The following is an 11,307-nucleotide window of genomic DNA, read 5'->3' as shown; positions in this document are numbered from 1 at the left end:
TCGTTCTTCCCGTTGAATTTCTCAATGTCAAATTTGGCGGAACTCATTGTTGTGGCTAGGATTTCTTCCAATGAATTCTACCTGTTGCCCTTCCAAGAACTAGGCTTCTCCCCGTGAACTCCACTGCCTTCACCAACCGAACGGAAAGCTCTGATCCCTTATGGCAGAGATCACACATGTTCATCGGAGAAAACTTCCTGTTATGTGCCCGCGCCTCCTTCCCGCAGACACTCCTCTGCGTCTAGCGGAACAAATCAGGAATTCCTCCCTAGCCTCTCACACGAGAATAACTGCCTCTCCAGACCGGAGAAAACTTCATGTTCTGTGCTCGCGCCTCCTTCCCGCAAGCACTCCTCTGCGTCTAGTGGAACAAATCAGGAATTCCTCCTCTGCCTCTCGCACGAGAATAACTGCCTCTCCAGAGTCATCGTTCCTCACCAAACTGCTCAGGTCCTCCTGCTTCACGAACTCCAGAACAGGCAACTCCCTGAATCCTTCTTTGTGCGATCTCTGCCTCTTCCCTCTGACCGAGCTGCTCGCAAGACCGAACTTCTGCTCTGAAATCCTCTGCTGGCAGCCCTGTCGCAAATTTTCAGCCCTCACTCGCAGACTGTTCCTCCTCTGTCTCACTGAACCGCACAACCTGCGGTGCAAATCCAGTCAATCAAAGCTTCCACTGCTCACCGAATCTGTAGCAATTCGGCTGCCTGCGGCGCGATCCGCTTGCTCCCCTGTTCGTGAATGCCGAACTCTTATTCTTCGTTGTTGGTCTCGAACACCTTTATGCGGATACCTCTAGCCAAGAAGTATGGATCTTCCCACAGACGGCAACAATTGTTATGAGATATGTACTTTCTGACATAAAAATGAGACGCAAAAAACACATGCAAACACAGATCGTTTGCGTGGTTCGATCCAACCGGATCTACGTCCACGGGAGGGAATTAATCAAATAGTTCACTAAGGCAAAAGAAATGGAGAATACATAGCTTATACATAGAGATGAGTCCTCATCTTCCTTCTATGACCTCCCTCTCAGGCGACACATTGATACAAGGTCTTAAGATGCTCTCCTCCTCTGTAGCTCTCTAGCTATTCTCTCCTCCTTTGTGGTAGTTTAAGATCTCTTCCCTTGCTCTCCTAAGTCTCACACTCTCTCTATTTATAGAAGCAAGAGAGCGGTAGGTGGGCGGTAGGTGGGATGTGGTAGATGAGCGGTACCACATTACAAAAATGTCATTTTACCTTAGTTTAATAATTGGGGGTCAAAACAACACTGATGATAAGCAAGTGGGAGTTGGAGTGTATTTTTAATGTGATGTTTGCTATTTTGTGGGATTCTTTATGCCATAATTTTGATTATTCTATATTGAATGATTTACATGCGTACCACTCATTGCTCATGTATTTACATATCTAACACCTAAACTTCAATTTCTACATACATGATACATGCCATGCCATGCCCACTACCTTATGCCTGGAAAATGTATTTCGCTTTTTAAAAGTCGAAGAGATGGTATTTTTCATGTGCTATGTATGATTTGGGTGGTGAAAAAAGGTGTCGCTGGAATAATGGAAGTTTGGGTCTTAGAAGGCACAAACTGTTGATGGCATGAGAGGACGCAAATTGCAGATTCTGAAAGTGAGTGTGGGTCTTTTTTCGATCTAAATATGTCTTATCAACATTTGCACTGTATCAGTTCTATATCTTATGCGCTCTTCTTGCTCTAAGATTTGTTTCTTGTTTCCATGAAGAGATAAATGCCTTGGATGCATTATGAAATATGCATAATAAAAAAGCTCAAGTTCTTTAATTAATCTATATTCATTTCATCAAAAATGTTCTCAATTTTAAATTTAATCCAACACTTTCAGAAAGTTCATTTTTTTGTTAAAAGAACTTTCAACGAAGTAATGGAAAATTAAGGAACAACATAAATTCATAATGACAAAGTATACAAATGTTGAATTTGGTCCAATATGTCCAAAAAATTTATATTTTGTTGAAAGAATCTCCAAAAAAGTGATGGAAGACCAGCTGCTTACAATAATGTTGAAGTATGAAGTTTATAAGGTAATACCAAAGGCTCGGAAGTGGAAACAAAAGCATTGTTATGAGGAACAGTAAACCCATCTAGCATTCCAAATTCAGAAGCTAAACATTAAGAAGGAAGACAAGTAAATGGTGCAAATGAACTGATAAAAATAAGATGAATGTGCCTCCGAGTTCTCTACAAATTTGAACTTGTGAGAGAACACTTTCACATATAAAAAAAACCACAAAATCAATAGCCTTATGCAGGACCAAAAAGGATTAGCTACCCAACGGTTGGAAGCTAAACAAGAATGCTAGTGCTAGAAGTTAATCTTTAGGTACAAGAGAAGCGTTTTCAGCACTGTCTACATAAAACACAGTTATAATTATAACCAACGCATGTGAAATTCTTCTATCGTGATACTGATTTCATATTAGCATTGCCAGCTCATTGCATTTATGAGAGAAGATTACAACAAGTTGAAAATTTAGTAAGAGTTTAGACCTGACGCTTTTCAGAGATATACAACACAAGTTCCCGAAGAGGGAGGACGAAGGAGGTGGAGAGGAAAAAGACGGGTTTCGTGAATTGCGAATCGGGGCCATAATCACACGTAGCCATGCGGGGGGGAAACAGAGGAGGGTTTCATGCATAGATGAGAAAGGTCTTCGGGCAGAGAGGAATGGTAAAGAGGAAGGGAAGCGTTGTCACTGTCACGTGTAGAAGAAAGGAGGGATTTAGCCGCGCAGGGGCTTCGACCGGAGGAGTTTGGGAGTAGAGGCTTACTCGAGAGGGAAAATATGACGTGAAGTCTTGGTCGTGGAAGACCGCGGAGTTTGGAGAAGACCATACATTGTTGTCGAGTGAATCATGGGAAGTTTCGGCCTCGTGAGAGAGAGGAGTGACGGTGAAAAGGACGACGAGCTAATTATTGCTGTGCGGAGAGCACACCCAGAGCTGCATGCTCTCTCCAATCACAGCCGCGCATCGCCGTTGCATGACGTTGGGTCCCACTGTCATACAGTCGCGATGTGCGGCTGTGATCGATCCGCACGCAATAATCGCTCATAGGGCCGTCCTGATGAAGGGAAAAAATTTGTATGCATAGGGTACATACAAGGGATTATATACGTGTTATATCCTCTGTAACTTATCTATAACCTACATGTAACCTACCTGTAGCTTTCTATTAAGTTTCACGATTCTGTTTTCATATATTTGTAGGTTACAAGTAGGTTACAGAGAAGTTACACAGGATATAACCCCCATGTACTCTCCGTGTAACCCTGACGTCCGCAGCGCTGCGTGCGTCTTACATATGCAAGTTTTTTTCCGTGACGGAGAGGGGTGTGCGTGAGTTTCCTTTGCTTTCTTTTTTTTATTATTATGAGGGTTTTGTTGTCTCTTTTTTTTTAATTTATCATTATTGTTTCTCTTGAGTGCATTGAATTACATGTAACTCACTTTCATTCATGATCATATCAAAATGAGTGTCCTTCCATATAAATTTGAGGTTCTGGATGAGTAGTGTGGTTTGTTTTGTCATCTAGAGTCGTCCAGACAGGTTTGTCGATGATTGGGCTAATTTAAGTTCGATTGATGCGTGACGTTGCGAATGAGATACTTCGGTCCAATCGGAGTTGTCCGACAAGAAAAATGCAGACCGTTTTTCGCCTGAGCGATAGTCGAAGTCTGGTAGGACAATCTCGACTGCGTGTCTCTCAGCACGCACCGACAGATCGCAAGCTCGTGTCACGGGGGCTTTCATTTTAATTTAAATTTAACTTTGATTTTGATTAGTAAATTGTATGTGAATTGTAGCGCTTGTGGGTGGTGTAACTGTGTGAATGTATATGTGTATATGCTATGCATGGTGTTCATGTACGTGGTATTTTTTTTTTTATGAAGATTGAAATCCCTAAGTCCGAAGGTCTCCTTAAGACTTTTCTAATCCTTATAGGAACTCAACTTGAATTTCAACATGTTGTTTCCAATCAACTCAAATAAATATTAAGTATTTGAAACTACACATGTGAGACTGCAATGGGTCAAGAAGCGGTAAAGTGGTGTGGGTCTCGATACTACTCCTCTAGATTAGTCGATAGGAAAGCTTTATAGCTAGATCTAGGCTCTAAAAAAGAAAACATACTTCATTAAAAAATTGAGGTCAACACTTATTAAAATACCTCGTCGATTAAAACCTTGCCCAATGGCGTCAAATGACGGGCTCCTAAATAACTTATGAATTATAGTAATAGGTTAATCATCATTAATAACCGACGGTCTATTTTATCGGTAATAATAAAAATTTTTCAGTATAAGTATTACCATAGTTAAGCGACGGTATATTCTGCAGTTATACCGTCGCTAATAGTCGATCTGATAAACCATCACTATGATGTAAAAAATCATTTCATTTTTTTTTCGACAAGTATTTTGCAATCGATTTTTGTCGTCGGTTACACCTCAAGTTTCCAAACAAGCTTAGCCGACCGAGCTAGAGAGCAATCAAGCGATATGCTCGTACATGTAAAATATCAAAAAAATATGTACAACTCTATTAAAACAGAGACAAAAATATAACATTATCAAATTGTTCTCTCTTCCTCATAAATAGAAAGATCTTTTTATGAATAAATGAGGTTAACGAGATTGATACGAATAATACGACATTTTATCATTAATTATTGTTTGCTCCTCTCTCTCTCTCTCTCTCTCTCTCAACTGTCACTCTATTTTTTAGGGTGTGATTTAGGAACGAATCAAGATTTAACATCTTAAAAGGTATAGTGATCATGGATCATGCCATAAAAAATATGAATAGCGGCCCACAGAGAAGAAAGCAATAGCAGAGACACCGATAATATAGAGTGTATTGGAGAGTTTGTGAACCAGCAGATCTAGGAGTTGAATGATCAAATGTTGGATGTCAATCGATATGCGGTGGCTCGACCTGAGAGGAAGGGCCGATGCCAATCAACTAAAGAGCTCCTCGAGCCCTGGAAAGAGAGTGTGACTCTCAATACTTAGATTGCGTTAGGTCGACACCAATCAACCAACAAAAGTTTGGCGCACATACTGAGACAACCAGATAGCCAAAAATGCATTATCTTGGCAAATATATGAGGCAGAGCTCCCAAAGCGGCTCAAAACATTGACACAAATGTTCAAATTCTAGATTATATCATTTTTTGGGTTCGTTGTTGTATCTTCAAAATGTGTTGTTACACCATAGGATTCATTAGCGCTAGCGAGTAGGGGGAGGTCGGTGGTGATCAACGGTGGTCCATGGCTACTAAAGCTTGAAATCATGTTCGTCGGTTCTTCGGTCCAGAATAAGACTGAAATTCGACTCCTTCTCTCGGTTCAACTCTAGCTTCATGTCCCTCTCTTCATGAAGGGTTAGGGCTCTATTTACAAAGTATGGGAGTGCCTCCCCTGTCTCACTTCATCATTAAATCGCCCAGAGAAATTTCTATGATCAGATGGTATTTTGTGAACATTTAAATGCCTTCATAATGTTAGAATTGAGTGATCTTAGGGTTGTTGGATTCTTCTCACTGAGAGCTAGATTAACTATAATCTTGTCAGATTTGGAATCTATTTGAAATTCGTATTAGCCGTCCAAAGTTTCCAAAAGTGGTTTAATGGCTTGATTGGACCTTAAATTGACTCAGATTGTGTCTATTTGGTGTCATTGGGTCCATCTCGTCAAGCAATATGATTTGATTTTATGTTTGCTAAAATAATAGTTATGGTGATTTTTAATTTGGGATTGAATATTCTATGCATGGTGTTTATGTACGTGGTATTTTTTTTATGAAGATTGAAATCCCTAAATCCAAAGGTCTCCTTAGGACTTCTCTAATTCTTATAGGAACTCAACTTGAATTTCAACATGTTGTTTCCAATCAACTCAAATAAATATTAAGTATTTGAAACTACACATGTGAGACTGCAATGAGTCAAGAAGCGGTATGAACTTTTAAGTGGTGTGGGTCTCGATACTACTCCTCTAGATTAGTCGATAGGAAAGCTTTATAGCTAGATCTAGGCTCTAAAAAAGAAAACATACTTCATTAAAAAATTGAGGTCAACACTTATTAAAATACCTCGTCGATTAAAACCTCGCCCAATGGTGTCAAATGGCGGGTTCCTAAATAACTTATGAATTATAGTCATAGGTTAATCATCATTAATAACCGATGGTCTATTTTATCGGTAATAATAAAATTTTTTCAGCATAAGTATTACCATAGTTAAGCGGCGGTATATTCTGCAGTTAAATCAACGCTAATAGTCGATCTGATAAACCATCACTATGATGTAAAAAATCATTTCATTTTTTTTTCGACAAGTATTTTGCAATCGATTTTTGTCGTCGGTTACACCTCAAGTTTCCAAACAAGCTTAGCCTACTGAGCTAGAGAGCAATCAAGCGATATGCTCGTACATGTAAAATATCTAAAAAATATGTACAACCCTATTAAAACAGAGACAAAAAATATAACATTATCAAATTTTTCTCTCTTCCTCATAAATAAAAAGATCTTTTTTATGAATAAATGAGGTTAACGAGATTGATACGAATAATACGACATTTTATCATTAATTATTGTTTGCTCCTCTCTCTCTCTCTCTCTCTCTCTCAACTGTCACTCTATTTTTAGGGTGTGATTTAGGAACAAATCAAGAGTTAGCATCTTAAAAGGTATAGTGATCATGGATCATGCCATAAAAAATATGAAGAGCAGCCCACAGAGAAGAAAGCAATAGCAGAGACACCAAAAATATAGAGTGTATCGGAGAGTTTGTGAACCAGCAAATCTAAGAGTTGGATGTGAATCGATATGTGGTGGCTTGACTTGAGAGGAAGGGCCGACACCAATTAACTAAAGAGCCCCTTGAGCCCTGGAAAGAGAATGTGACTCTCAATACTTACTTCGATTGTGTTAGGTCGACATCAATCAACTAACAAAAGTTTGGCGCACATACTAAGACAACAAGATAGCCAAAAATGCATTCTCTTGGCAAATATATCAGGTAGAACTCCCAAAGCGGCTCAAAATATTGACACAAATGTTCAAATTCTAGATTATATCATTTTAACGGTTCGTTGTTATATCATTTTCAAAGTGCGTTGTTACACCATAAGATTCATCAGCGCTAGCGAGTAGGGGGAGGTCGGTGGTGATCAACATTTGTCGATGACTACTAGAGCATGAAATCATGTTTGTCGGCTCTTCGGTCCAGAATAGGACTGAAATTTGACTCCTTCTCTCAGTTCAACTCTAGCTTCATGTCCTTCTCTTCTTGAAGGGTTAGGGCTCTATTTACAAAGTATGGGAGTGCCTCCCCTGTATCACTTCATCATCCGATCGTCCAGAGAAATTTCTATGATCAAGTGGTATTTTGTGAACATTTAAATACCTTCATGATGTCATAATTGAGTAATTTTAGGCTCGTTGGATTCTTCTCACTGAGAGTTAAATTTAACTATAATCTTGTCATATTTGGAATCTATCTGAAATTCGTATTTGCCACCCAAAGCTTCCAAATGTGGTTTAATGGCTTGATTGGACCTTAAATTGACTCAGGTAGGGTCTATTTGGTGTCATTGGGTCCATCTCGTCAAACAATATGATTTGATTTTATGTTTGCTAAAATTATAGTTATGGTGATTTTTAATTTGGGATTGAATATTTCTTGTTCTTATTCATACTAAATGAAAAAAATATTGTTGATAGTTGGGAACTGCTCATGCACAAATCATTCAAATTAACATTATACCTTTGAGTTTCAATGCCATTTATTATTTTTTTGTATACTCTTGTTGTACATTTGCTCGTAAACATGATTTGTGAGATTTTACTTATGTTTTTTGTTTAATGCTATGATTTAGAAACATCCTTAAAATATTATAAATATAGAAAATAAGATTATCCAATTAAGTAAAAATTCAATATTAAGTCAATATAATATATGTATCCACACACACATATACAAGATCATACATATTAAATTAAAAACCAACAAAACATCATGTATTTATCAAATTATATCTTCTTATGATGATTTAATTAGTTAATTTGTCTTGGCTTTCAAGATTCATAACTTGCATTTTATTTAACAAAAACATTCAATTAAACCAAGCTATTTGCAACAATAACTGATACTCCTTCAATTTCTAGCTTATAAAAAGCCAAATTATTTGCAAATACAAGAATTTAAATTACACATTCAAATAAACCATGAAGAGACAAACTAAAGACCTTTTTTGATGCATTTCTACTTCATAAATACAGTATATAAGTTATATAATTCTGTATATATACTATGATGATTATTGTACTCGCTGCTCACTTCCAATGCAACCTTTTCCCGAATCTTGACGCCTTCTGGATTTGTTTATCTGAAAAAACATAATCTTAATAATCTTAATAAATGATTAATCATGTTGATTATTTAAAAAAAAAAATCTAAAATGTTGAGTCCAAGGTAGCTAGAAATGAAAAATAGCTTGCATGGTACTTACAATTAGCATTAGGCAAATAGTCATAAGCTTTAAAGAAACCTCTATTCTCTCTCATTAGCTCCTTCCAAACTGCACAAAAACTCTCAATTAATCAGCCCAAATAAGCAACAGAGATAGAGATAGAGGGTCTCTAAGCAACAGTTGCAATTATTTGAAGAAACAACTACGAAGCTGCTGCAGAAAAGCTTTCCGCTGTAATTTTTTTGAAAAAAACAGTCAAAAACATAGTTTTGACAAAGAAAAAAACTGTGATGCGGCTCTGCCTACGGCCGCCCCCAGAGATAGTCAAAGAGAGGAGAGAGGAGAGAGACCTGTAATGGTGACTAGAGGCTCGATGCGAGCATGCAAGGAAAGAGCCTTGATGCACTGATCCATACTCATGTGAAGCAGCAGACACCTTTCAATCAAGCACTGAACCTTTATCATGCCATTTTTGACAAATTCAGCCATAATTTCATATATTTCTAGAAAAAAAAATATAGAAAAATATATATATACAAATAAATATATTGATCACCATCCTTATGAATCTGTGCGGCTGGCAGCGCAAGCATGGAAGATGCTGAATATGATCCATCTCTTTCTTCTTACACGAAAGAGACAACAAATATTATAATAAGGAAATATAAGGGAAGAAGAAAGAAAGAAGAAGAAGACAAAAGGAAATTAGAAAAGCGTGCGTTAATGGAGAAAACAAGGGTTTTGAAATTGTCTCCTTAATAGTTGGAGGAGGGGAAGATATTTGTGGGGTTATATACAAAGGTGAGGGGCAGCGTTATGTTATCCACATGGTATCTAAGTGAAGGGCCAAAAGTGCATAGAAATCTAGGGAGATGGATCAAGGAGGGATAAGGGGAGAGGCAAAAGGATAGAAGGAAGGTACGTAGTGCTATTATATGGTGTACACGTGGCATACTCAAATATCTTCATGTGGAATTTCGTGGGTCCCATTCCCCTTTTCTTTTGTGTGAGCAAAAATTGCATTTGTTTAATAGTTAGGATGATTACATGGCTATTTGTAAAATATATTATATAATCGATGTATTTATGCGTCACAGCATCAAATCATTGAGAATTTGATGAAAATGAAGAATATGGGTTGGGATTAGGGGTGTAAATCGTGTTCGGCTCGTTTATATTTCGAGCTCAAAAAGTGTGTTTGTGTTCGGCTCATTTGATTAGCGAGCCGAAGATGAGCCGTTCACGAACAAAGAGTCGTTTCGACAACCCTAATCACGTAGTCATAAGATGTTAAGGATTGAGGCAAGATTTAAAACATCATTCGAATCTAATTTAATAATTTTTATTCTAATTTCTTCATTAATATTTTTAATTGATTATAAATCTTTGTAGTCTTGTAGTCAATTAATTTTTTTTTAAAAATACTACTCTTCAAAGATATTTATATATAATTGATTAGTAGTATTTCAAGCCAAGACAAGTCGAACACGAACGAACAAGTATTTGTTCGTGTTATTCGTGTTATGCTCGTTAATTTAGCGAATGAGCCGAACACGAGCTGTTCGCGAACAACGAGCCGTTTTGACAGCCCTAGTTGGGGTTTTATCATCATTTTTGATATTTGAGTGAGAATTTGAAAAATAGATGAAAGTGGGTGCTAGATTTGTAAATAAAAATACTTTGGATGTTATATATCTAAAAAGCCCAATCAATGTACAAAGAGTAATTATATATATGCCACTTGAAGCATTGCTATTTACAAAATGTAGTATCATGTTCATATTTCTATATTAGCTACGATCAAACTATTGAGAATTGGATAAAAAAGAAAATTATGGGTTGCAGTTTTATCATAAATTTTGATATTTATGTTAGAATTTGAAAAATGGATGAAAGAAGGTGTTAGATTTGTTAATAACAATGTTTTGGATGCTAAGTACATAAAAAAAACCCAATTTAAAATGGATAATTACATAGATACCATATGTAACATTGCTATTTATAAAATCTAGCACTCAGATGATATTTTTGAACTATCGAAGCGATGTATTTACGCGTGTCATGATCAAACCTTTGAGAATTGGATAAAAATAGAGAATATGGGTTGGGGTTTATCATGAATTTGAACATTTGAGTCAGAATTTCAAAAAATGGATGAAAGAGGGTGCTAGATTTGTAAATAGTAATGTTTCGGTTGGTTTAATGTGGCTTTATTCAAATACATGAAGGTATTTAGATACATACCATCATTAAATTCTAATGAATTTACATACCTAACACCCTAGACTTTACCATACATGAAAATGTGTATATCATTTTAATAAGCATGGTATTCTTTTGTGAGAGATAGAGTTGAGTGGTGGAAATGTAAAAAATAAATTTGGCGTGTTAGATATGTAAATACATAGGAATTGGGTGGCATGTATGTGAATGCCCAATGAATAAATAGAAGATTGACTAAATAATTATTTACTTAACTCAAAAATAATGTTCTAGTTCAATTTAGTTAGTGTTGAGGGTTCTGTGATCTTCATCTAAAGTGTTGAGAAATTAGGGCCAAGAAACACAAGAATCGACACAAATCCAGAAGAACACAGAGATTTAACGAGGATCGACAAAGATGTCTACGTCCTCGGAAGCAGAGCGACATCTTTCCATCAATTCAGAAAAGGAGTACGAAATACAGAATTAAGACCTAAGGTTACAAACATGCATAATATAACCCTAGAGTACAATATGTAATTACAGAATTACCCCTTTGGATTAGTTTCA

This window comes from Phalaenopsis equestris, unplaced genomic scaffold, assembly GCF_001263595.1.
Source record: "Phalaenopsis equestris unplaced genomic scaffold, ASM126359v1 Scaffold000544, whole genome shotgun sequence".
NCBI lineage: Eukaryota > Viridiplantae > Streptophyta > Magnoliopsida > Asparagales > Orchidaceae > Phalaenopsis > Phalaenopsis equestris.
Note: the sequence above shows the minus strand (reverse complement) of the source record.